Source organism: Eptatretus burgeri, chromosome 18 (genome assembly GCF_056783735.1).
Source record: "Eptatretus burgeri isolate ZD-2024b chromosome 18, Ebu_testis_v1, whole genome shotgun sequence".
Lineage (NCBI taxonomy): Eukaryota > Metazoa > Chordata > Myxini > Myxiniformes > Myxinidae > Eptatretus > Eptatretus burgeri.
In genome coordinates, this window is record NC_140978.1 from 18,106,511 (window position 1) to 18,118,055 (window position 11,545).

At 43.4% G+C, this 11,545-nt stretch overlaps 1 pseudogene; it reads left to right on the plus strand.

The window, feature by feature from the left end:
* The first annotated feature begins 1,945 nt into the window (after nt 1-1,945).
* LOC147008661 (uncharacterized) lies at nt 1,946-10,364 on the plus strand (annotated as a pseudogene).
* Nucleotides 10,365-11,545: the final 1,181 nt, after the last annotated feature.

Genomic DNA, 11,545 nt, shown 5'->3' on the forward strand with positions numbered 1-11,545 from the left:
TTTGGACCCCAACTCAAAACCATTCAATTTCACGAAATCTGCCAAAGTTTCACATCAATGAGGAAACAAATTTGATTGGACGATGGTCTCAAAACAAATGTTCTCTGTTCTCAAAAAAGTGACAGTCAACAAATATAAGCATAAATTTTTTTTTAGAGGAATTGCTCGATACAAATACCATGTGAAGTAATCAAATAAATGAACGAAAACAATTGGGGTCCATTTGCACCCCAGAAAGGATTTGCTTGGAACTCTGTGGAGCAAGTTGGGATCTCAAAACATCATATATATTTATTACCGGCATATATGGGTAAACAAACTAATAAAACATGAAATACATTGTTAAACGAATTCAGAAATAACACGTCAAAATGTAGGCCGGGGATACAAAAAGACTCCTGTAGGTAAGATTGGGGTTATTAGATGGACCAAGACTCAAACCCAAGATAGACAGCTTCGAGGTGAGTGTGCATACCTCTTGGCCATCCTACCAACCCAGTCATTTATATTCATAATCAGAAAAATACCTGTCAGCTAAAATAACTTTCTCATAAATATTTCAATATAAGATGGCTTTTATCGCACGTTCCTTTCATCAAACAACAGTGGATATGGTGGGTGATGTTGAGTGGGTGATGTTGAAATACCAACTTAGAAAGCCAGTTCGAAATATTTGAATAATTCTCTGTTGAGTTTCATAGGAGGGAATACATAAGCAATCAGTTCCACGAAAAATGTAATAATATCTGATCATCGAATCATTAGCAGAACTTGCAAAACTATTTAAACCACCTACAACAGGTGAGAAAGACAGGTGAGTTGTAATGAGCAGTAGGTGGACGATTCTAGTGACAACACACGTTTGGGTGTCACAACTACCATAAGCTAAATGTATTCCACCTGAATCTGTCTCTCTGTCTCTCTGTCTCTCTGTCTCTCTGTCTATCTCTCTCTCTCTGTCTATCTCTCTCTCTGTCTATCTCTCTCTGTCTATATCTCTCTCTGTCTATCTCTCTCTCTCTCTCTCTCTCTCTCTCTCTCTCTCTCTCTCTCTCTCTCTCTCTCTCTCTCTCTCTCTCTCTCTCTCTCTCTCTCTCTCTCTCTCTCTCTCTCTCTCCACATTTCTCTCTCCATATCTCTCTCTATCTCTCCACATTTCTCTCTCCATATCTCTCTATCTCTCCACATTTCTCTCTCCATATCTCTCTCTATCTCTCTCTCTCTCTCTCTCTCTCTCTCTCTCTCTCTCTCTCTCTCTCTCTCTCTCTCTCTCTCTCTCTCTCTCTCTCTCTCTCTCTCTCTCTCTCTCTCTCTCTCTCTCTCTCTCTCTCTCTCTCTCTCTCTCTCTCTCTCTCTCCACATTTCTCTCTCCATATCTCTCTCTATCTCTCCACATTTCTCTCTCCATATCTCTCTCTATCTCTCCACATTTCTCTCTCCATATATATCTCTATCTCTCTCTCTCTCTCTCTCTCTCTCTCTCTCTCTCTCTCTCTCTCTCTCTCTCTCTCTCTCTCTCTCTCTCTCTCTCTCTCTCTCTCTCTCTCTCTCTCTCTCTCTCTCTCTCTCTCTCTCTCTCTCTCTCTCTCTCTCTCTCTCTCTCTCTCTCTCTCTCTCTCTCTCTCTCTCTCTCTCTCTCTCTCTCTCTCTCTCTCTCTCTCTCTCTCCACACCTTCTCGCTCTCTCTCTCTCAACTTCTCTCTCTCACACCTTCTTGCAATCTCTCTCATGCTCTCTCTCTTTGTCACCCTCTCTTCTCTCTCTCACCCTCTCTTCTCCCTCTCACACACACCTTCTCTCTATCTCTCTCTCTCTCTCTCTCTCTCTCTCTCTCTCTCTCTCTCTCTCTCTCTCTCTCTCTCTCTCTCTCTCTCTCTCTCTCTCTCTCTCTGTCTCTGTCTCTGTCTGTCTCTCTGTCCTCCCTTCCCCTCCGAAGTCCCGGAATATGACCAGAGCACAAAACTTCACGTCCAATTTTCATACCGCTGCACAAAAACGGAAGGAATGCAAGTTTGCGGAGCTTGCACCTGAGTGGCACATCGACCCCGCAAAGAACAATCGCTGGATTGTGAACACATCAAATGCACAGACATCAGAGGTGCGGACAGCACTGCTATGGAAAAGGCTCGATTTTATAGCCACACTGATAATGCTTCCTGGTTAATTGATTACAATACGAATGGAAGTGCTTAACAAATTACAAAATAGTACTCCATGGCAAGATGATGCTTTTGTTATGGACTGAGACAGGATGAACTGTGGTATAGTGAGGAGAGGGTAAGCAAAGCCACCGCCAAACCATGAATTTCAAGTGCCACTAAATTATACCCCCCCAAAAAAATATTTTAATGCAAAATTTGGTTATATACAAATTACAATACAACGTACTCAAGTAAGCACGAGACGTAACTTTCGGAGCTACATTTTATACTTTTTGAACACTGATGATTGTTTATGAATCCTTTCCACCAACAAGTCATTTTGGTGGAAAAAAAATTGGCAAGTTGATAATTCTGGTGCTGCATAAAAATCTCTTTTAATCTAATTGTCTTGAAAGTTTTGAGTGATTATGCACATTCTTTCACTAATGCTAATATAGTTAAACATTCTTTCTCAGACGTTTTTGGGCCGCCAAAAATGATCGATGTTTTGTGTTGAAGGCTCATCAGAGGCTCGGACCATCATAAAAACCACTCGGAATGCAGGAAATCATTCGCTTACAGAGTACTCTCAGAGACTCCCAGGTTCAATGTCCCCCCTCCTCTGACACTACCCTTCCCATTGCTGCTCCGCCACTTTGGGCACGAGTGTTGACCTTTGGCCCCAGGCACCACAAATCCTCACTCTGCCACTGGGCATGGAATATGTCTGTTTTTCCCCTCCAATCCCAACATTCACCCATTCCCTTTCACCTTCCTCACTTTTCTCCAACATGCACTTTATTGTTAACATAACATTGTTGTTGTTTTTGTTTTTTTTAAAGCAAGATCTCAGTAATGGGACGGTCAGTTGGTTTGAGTCAGTATCTGCTTCATCACCTGTCAAGCATGGTTGGGTGTTCTTTTTAGCCCTGAGCATCTCCACCTGAAGAAGGCTGCGAGAGGCACATACATGTCAGATTAGCATTGGCTACCAAAATGCTGTGTCTGTGTTCAACATGATAAAATAGCCTGAAGAACTTTGGAATTTCCTGAATTAATTTTCCTGGACAACACACAGCTCTGAATGACTCAAACTTTATCCAAAAAAAAGTTTCCGCGATTGACCCAAAAATGTTTTGGTACCCGAATCACTCAAACAAATTTGGTTTGGTCCCACAAAACTATGAAGAAAGGTGGTCAATCAGATCAAATATTGTTTGGTTAATGCAACCACAAAAACAAGATGGTCAACCAAACCAAATTTTGTTTGGTCAACGCAACCTAAAAAGGATGTTGTGTATCATTTGAGTTCCCTCATGAGGACCTTGAATGCAGGGGGGCGGGGGGGGGGCATTAGGCCTGCTCTGTTGTTGCAAACGTATGGTTGTTTGTTTCAGTTTCAGTTTATTTTTCTCCACACTTAACTCAATCAACCAAATACAAGAAACACATAAAACAATAAAATAGTGGAGGAACCCGCAAAAAAGCAGGGATTCTATGCTTTCAGGTCCCCATGACAATGTATTGTACATCTCAAATATATAATAATATGAAAAGTAAAAAGAGACAGAAGAAAAGCAAGGAGAATATTATAAAACAAGATAGCTATATTGAGAACCAGCAAATACAATCGCTTCACGGACGGGAATATGAAGGAGTGGGGGGGGGGGAGATAGAGAAGGGAAGGAAAGAAGGGAGAGAGAGGAGGGAGGACAGAGAGGAAGGGAAGAGAAGCGGGAGAGGGGAGGAGAAGAGGTGGAGCAAAGAGGGAGGAGGGTGGTGGAGCAGGGGGAGGGGTGGGAGAGAGAGGGAAGGAGAGAGATAAGGGAGAGGAAAGGGGGGAGAGGAAGAGGGGTCAGAGAGAGAGTGAGGGGTGCGATTTGGGTGAGTGAGGAAGAGTGGTGAGAGGGGGAGAGGGGAGGAAGGGGAGAGGTGAGAGGAGAGTGTGGAGGGGGAATTCCGGTCGATGTGCCACCCAGTTTATTATCCATCTGAGAGATGGCACAGATTTATGTCATCTTGGGGGATTTCAATGCATCGATTGGAACTGATAGGGATGGTTATGAGGTGTGTGTTGGTCCCCATGGGTCAGGAACTATGAACCAGAATAGCACTAAGTTCCTTGACTTTGCAAGAAGTCATGGACTTAGGGTGGCTGGTTCATGGTTTCAGCGCCCACAAGCTCATCGCTGGACTTGGTATTCCAACGCTGGCGGTGCGGCAAAGGAGATTGACCATGTCCTCATTGACGGTCGTTCGAGGATAATACAGAACTGCAGGGTCTACCGGAGTGCTCAGTTTCACAACACTGACCACAGGCTTGTTGTAGCAACTCTAAAGCTGCACCTTAAATCCTGGAGAATGGTACCATCCCAGCCGAGGCTGGATGTTGGCAAGCTCAGGGATGAGAGAGTAGCTGAGGAGTTTGTGAACATGCTGAGTGGACACTTGGGAGGTCTGGGTGCTTTGGGGGGTCCTGAAGAGTTGTGGAGTGCCTTCAAGACCACTCTCCTTGATGTTGCCGGTGGATGTCTTGGAACTCACCGCAGGGGAAAGAAGAAATTTGTCTCTCAAGGGACACTGGATAGCATTGACCAGAGTCGCAGGGCCAGGCTGAATGGCAGAGCTGAGCTGTTCAGGGAGCTGAGGCGTAAAACTGTACGTGCACTGAGGGTTGACAAGGAGGCCTATGTGCGAGGAATCTGTGAGGGGGTAGAGCATCACCTGTGGACAGGTGATTCTCGTCCCGCTTACAGGGGAATTCGCGCATTGCGTTCATCCAAGCCCATCCCTCGGAGCACTGTAGTTAGAGCAGAGAGTGGTAGGCTTTTGACAGAGGAGTCTGAACTGAAGGCCTGCTGGGCCGGTTACTTTGAGCGGTTGTACCAGGCTGATCCCCCAGCTGTCGAGTTGGACGGCAAGGGTGTTACAATCCCTGTTGCTGACCCTCGAATCAACTGTGGTCCACCTTCGCTTGTGGAAACACGGGCTGCGGTGAACCAGTTGAAACGGGGCAAAGTTCCAGGGATCTGTGGCATCCATGCTGAACTTCTCAAGGCTGGTGGAAATGCTGCATTCGTGTCGTTGCATGCAGTTTTGTGCTCTGCCTGGAACACAGGCATCATCCCAACTGACTGGAAGAGGGGCCTTGTTGTTCCTCTGTGGAAAGGGAAGGGTGATCGCCAAGACTGCAACAACTACTGAGGGGTGACGCTGCTCTCAGTGCCGGGCAAGGTCTTTGCTCGGATAATTCTTGATAGGGGTCACCACCATCTGCTTGAGCACCAGCGTCCAGAGCAGTCAGGCTTTACAGCAAAGAGGTCAATGATTGACCGTATCCTTGCTCTTCGTGTCCTCACCGAACGCAGATGAGAGTTTCGGCAGGGGCTGCTTGCAGCCTATGTTGATATCTGTAAAGCGTTTGATTCAGTGAATCGGGATGCCCTCTGGAGGATTCTTGGTCTTCGTGGGGTGACACCAAAACTGATCGATCTGATGTCTGAACTCTACTCTGGTACTGAGAGAGCTGTGAAGTGTGGTGGTACCATCTCTGACTTATTTACAGTTGTTACTGGAGTTCGTCAGGGGTGTGTACTGGCCCCCACACTTTTCAGCACTTGTATGGACTGGATTTTAGGGAGGATGTCGGAGAGATCAAGCTGCGGTGCATCGTTTGGGAATGTCAAGATCTCGGACCTTGATTTTGCAGATGATGCAGTCATCTTTGCGGAGACTTTAGATATCCTTTTGGGGGCCCTCGAGGTGCTGAATGAGGAGTCTGAGCCGCTGGGATTACGGGTTTCTTGGGTCAAAACTAATATCCAGGCTTTCGGTGACATCTTGGATGCTGCTGTCCGGTCTGTGTCTGTTTGTGGTGAGGATGTTGAGGTCGTGGAGAGATTCACTTACCTTGGCAGTGATATTCATGTCTCTGCTGGCTGTGAGTCAGAGGTCAATAGACATCTGGGTCGGGCATGGGGAGTCATGGATTCACTGGATCATGGGGTGTGGCGCTGCCGGTACCTGTGCGGGAGGATGAAAGTCCGAGTCTTCTGGTCCTTGGTACTTCCAGTCTTGCTCTATGGATGCGAGACTTGGACTCTGACCAAGGATCTGAGACGGAGACTTAATTCCTTTGGTAGCAGGTCTCTTCGGAGAATCCTTGGCTATCGCTGGTCGGATTTTGTGTCCAACGAGCGGTTGCTGAGAGAGACTCGGATGAGATTTGTTACCTGCATAGTCCTTGAGCGTCAGTTGCTGCTGTATGGACATCTGGCTCGTTTTCCTGACGCTGATCCTGCTCACCAGATTCTCTCAGCGAGGGAGTCTCATGAGTGGAGGAGGCCAGTGGGCCGACCACGTGCCTCGTGGTTGCAGCAGGTTGACCATCATCTCAAGGAGATGGGGATGGGCCTGGCATCTGCCTGGGGGATGGCCAGACAGAGGCCCCTGGAGTACCGGCGGAAAGTGGACGCAGCGACGCGCTGTTCTGGTACATGCTCCCATACCTGACCTGACCTGAGATGGCACACACATTGATGATTCACCCTGCCTGTGAAACACTGGGATAAATTATGGGGAAACAGTTTTAAATTCAAAACTAAACTGTCAGTGGGGAGCGGTGGGGAAGCAGGGGGAGCAGTAGATGGGTGGTAGAGGAGAAAAGGGGGGGGGGGAGTCCAGCAGATGTGTCATCCAGTTTAACGTTCATTCGAGAGACTGCACACACACATTTATGAATCACCCTGACTGTTATACACCGGAATGACAGTTTATAGCTCAGTCAAGATTCGAACCCAGGATAGACAGCTTAGCATGAGGAAGCATACCTCAGCTATCCTACCGTGATGTGGCGATTCATTGCTTCATCACAACTAAAACATTTTTACTCATTGTAAACAACAAAAAAAAATTGCTTTGTAAACTTCAGTATCAAACAATGGTATTGCCATTGGAGCTTGAAAAGCACGTGCCAAGGGTCTTAAACAAGCACTCTGACATATATGCACATCTGGTCTAAAGTTTTAGAACACCCCCATTTTTACAATTTTTACTGAAATTTAAGCAGTTCAAGTCCAGTGAATAACCTGAAATGGTACAAAGCTAAGCGGTAAACTGCCAGAGCTTAAAAAAAATAAGTTTAGGTTCCCAAAAACTGAAAAATAATGTACATTTCAGAGTTGTTAAAAAGGCCCTTTTCAGGGAACAAGTAATGGGTTAGCAACTGCAGCTGTTCTGCAGCAATGGAAGTAAATTATGCCTTGAAAGTTGATGCAAGCAATTCCTACAGGTGTCCCAACTTTTGTTGATTTGTGACAAACCCTCTGTCTGTATAAAAGCAGTGTTGAAGCAGACTGTGTTGCTCCACCCTCTGAAGCATTATTTGAACAATAATGCACTGCAGGGAGTAGTATTTTGCTCTCATAATGGCGAGAAAAAGACAATTAACAAAGGAAGACAGACAGACCATTAAAACCCTTAAAAGTGTATATCTTTCCTTTCGAGAAATTGCAAAGAGGCCAAGGTGTCAGTGAGTACAGTTTCAAACACCATCAAAAGGCATTTGGAAACTGGAGGAAACTCTGATAGGAAGAGGTCTGGCAGACCCAAAGCCACAACACAATCAGAAGACAAGTTTCTGAGAGTGAACAGCTTGCATGATATGTGGCTCACAGGACAGCAGCTTCAAGCATAGCTTAATACTGGTCGAAGTAAGGAAGTCTCCGTTTCAAGTGTGAAGAGAAGACTTCGAGCTGCAGGTTTGACAGGTCGAGTGGCAGTAAGAAAGCCATTGCTGAGATGGCAAAATAAGAAGAAAAGACTTGCCTGGGCCATTGAAAAAAGAATTGCTAACTCTGAGAATTTGGACTTTGTTTGTATCAGTTAAACCATCAACATTTATTGATAGGTTATTCATGTTCTCAAACTTTGTAATATCTTTTAAGCTCATGGGTTCTCCTCCAGAGATGCCTAAATCACCACTTTGTAATTTATTCTCATATTTCTTATACTTTGAAACTCTTTCACAGTCCCTTTCCTGTGGATAAAGATGTGCGATGATACTAACGAGAAAACATTTAAGTTAAGTATTTTTCATATTAATTATTGTCTTTTTATTCATTATATCCATCGGTCAATCAATATAAGAAGAAGCCTTTAGCGGAGTGGATTTAAGAATATTAAGATCGATAAATGAAACATTCCCAATGTTGAACTCATGACCTTGTTGTTGTTCTTCTAATTCAAATCTAATAAGCTCTTCAAAGAAAGGAGATTTATAGTTAGAGAATTTTATCAAATTGTATTGACCATCTGTGAAAAAATTGCTTACCAAAAAATTTCTTCAGTAACGTATTCATCTCGGTGTCTACTACCACCTACCAATTAGTGCAAACCCAAATCCTTGTGGAAAATAATGGGGAGCCAATCAAAGTTTGGGTGCTCAGAGAGCCTGCGCGAAAAAATCGGAAACATTAACTTTTGCCAATATTGACTTGCGGGATGTCTAACTAGGGTTTTTTTTTTTGGGGGGGGGGGTGCTGAATTGATTCCAACCATCAGATTTGAGAAAAAATGAATCCCTGGCCGTAAAATATTCATATGATACATTTTTATACATCTCAGACTGTGTTTTGCAGTAATTTGGCTCAATTGATTCAGATTGTTCAAATTGTGCTGAAACCAGCATACAACATTTTTGAAACCACTGTTATATTGTTGGTTATACTTGTGGTCATGTTCAGTAGAATTCTCTGTGCTAGCTGACGTTAGCTAAGAGCTTTTAGCTATAAAATTATTGTGTACCGGACTCAATAGAAGTTGAATATATTCAACGTAGAGTGGACCTATTAATGTAAAAACACATCACTGTATGTGTGTTCTGTCTGTTTTGTGTCAAAATTTAATGTCCTGTCTGTTGTTTACAAAAAAATGTCTTATTTTTAGGACAGTATGGACAAGGATGTGACTGAACCTGGCTTGAGGATTGAAAAGCATACGCTCTCAAAAGTCTCCAATAAAGGGCACTCACGGATCTTATCACATTCTGAGCTTGTGGGCGATGCGGCGTTGATCGGGAGACTAAATGAGGACTGGAACAATGGAGAAGACAGCAAGTTGAGATACCATGTGGATTGTAAAACAGAGTTGTACAGTCGTGTGAGAAGTATATCCACTGGAACTGAAACAGCTAATCGTAAGTTTTTTTTTATTCATCATTCAAAGGAAGTAGCATTGCAAATAAAAACCACAATAATAGTCTCAAATTTGCTTTCTAAACAATAATTTTATTTCCATAGAACAAGATGAGGAGTGCCGATGCTCAGACAGGACGAAAAAACGCCGGATATCATCTGGGCAAAGTACCTCGCCTGGCTCCAGCTCTACTTCCCAAACACCATCAGCGCATCTTATCTACCGTGATGTTTGCATACTCTGTGATGAAGGCATCAACGTTGGAACATTGGAACAAAACCCTGGTAAGTTGAGTCCTGCACAAGTTCAAATGTATATTTTTCAATTTTTTTTTTCTCTTCACTCTACCACTCAAAGTCAAATACTTTAATCATGCATATATGTGGCATCATCCAGGCAGAGCCCGGAAGGTGTATCGTGCACCTGACAATCGCTACCAGGACCGAGTGAAAAGGAATTTGATGGAGACAGCTGTGAAACGAGGAGATGCCTGGGGACGTGAGGTTGCCGGTCGTTTGTCTGGGATCATAGACTTGGTAGCAGAAGAGGCGCTTTATCATCTTCGGTGCAGGACCCTATTCGAGCACTCGTTTACAAACACTGAGGTAATTATAATAGCAATGCACTTATGAAATTAAAATGAAAATGATAAGTTCGGCTTAATTAAGAATGATTTTTTTGGATGAAGAGAGACAGTTGCTGTTTGAGAAACTGTGCTTATGGATGGATGAAGGGGTGGAGCACGATATTACAACTCTTGCAGAGATCCACAGGAAGATCGAAGAGTTTGACCCCAGCGAGGACAAAAGTCTGGCATACAGTCCACGGTAACTGAAAATAAAGCTTCAGGAACAGTATGAGGAGTCTTTCTACTTCACATCAGATGAGAGAAGAACAGATATTGTGTGTCTGAGAGACATGACAAACGCAATCCTTCGAGACTACCGTCAGCAGGTCCTCAACCCCTTGCAAACCCTGGACGATGCTGAACTGAAAGAGCTCACACCATTTCAACTGCCATCAACCTGATCTGTGGAGACTTGGCAAGAGTCCAACTTTAGCAGAAGCAGTAGCCTTCGGTGGAGAGCATGACCAATACACAGAACCATCTTGCTCTGATTCCCAACAGCCTACAGAAGCTACTGAAACCAATCGTGAAATCAGATGAAAAAGTAGCAATCTGGGGCCAGAACCTACTGAAAGCCTATCGCCCTCGATCAGGAGTGATGCCCTCTCAACTCGGACTCACGATACAACTTGACCACATGATGTTTGGATTTCTGCTTGTGGCATCTGTCATGGTAACTCTTGCCTGAACATAAACCAGCTGGATGACAAGAGGAGTGAGGAAGATACTGGGGAGTTTGATGAATAAGGTTGTAAAAGCTGACGAAGCAACATTTCCATTGAGCACAGTTTCGTTTAAAATGTCAATTAAAATATATTTTACATGATCAAGGAGTGTCGTTTTCTCAAAAATAATGGGTGGAATCAATTCAGCACCCCAAAAAACCCGGAGTTAGACATCCCACAAGTCAATATTGGCAAAAGTTAATTTTCCGATTTTTTCGCGCAGGCCCTCTGAGCACCCGAACTTTGATTGCTTCCCCAGAATTTTCCACAAGGATTTGGGTTTGCACTAATTGATAGGTGTTGTAGACACCTAGGTGAATACGTTAGTGAAAAAAAAATTTGGAAAGCAATTTTTTCACAGATGGTCAATACAATTTGCTAAAATTCCCTAACTATTAAGGAAGCTATCAATTGATGTAATAAGTGGTGTTGGATTCAATCTCATACATTTTTCTTCAATAACATTATCTTCTCTTGAGAAGGTAAAAGAGGCTCCAAGACATATTTTGAATGATTTATGCTTTTTCAACATTCTACTAACAACCTTGATAATTGAATCCTTTGAAATATGAATCGTTTCTCAAATGGATCTGACACAAATATTAAATCTTATAAGTTTTACCTCTATCTGATCTTTAAAATATCTATGAAGAGTTGTTATTTCAAATGGTTTTGTCTCAATGACATTTCCCTCTAATCCAATTTTCTTCTTATTTCTCTTCAAGTTTCACGCAATGTTATTTCCATGTTTTTGTGATTGAAGGTGTATTTTATAAAACTCTATTTTAAGACATCTTAGAACAGACATTACAATGTTTTTTTTCTCGTTCAAATGGAGATATTCGTCTGAAAATATT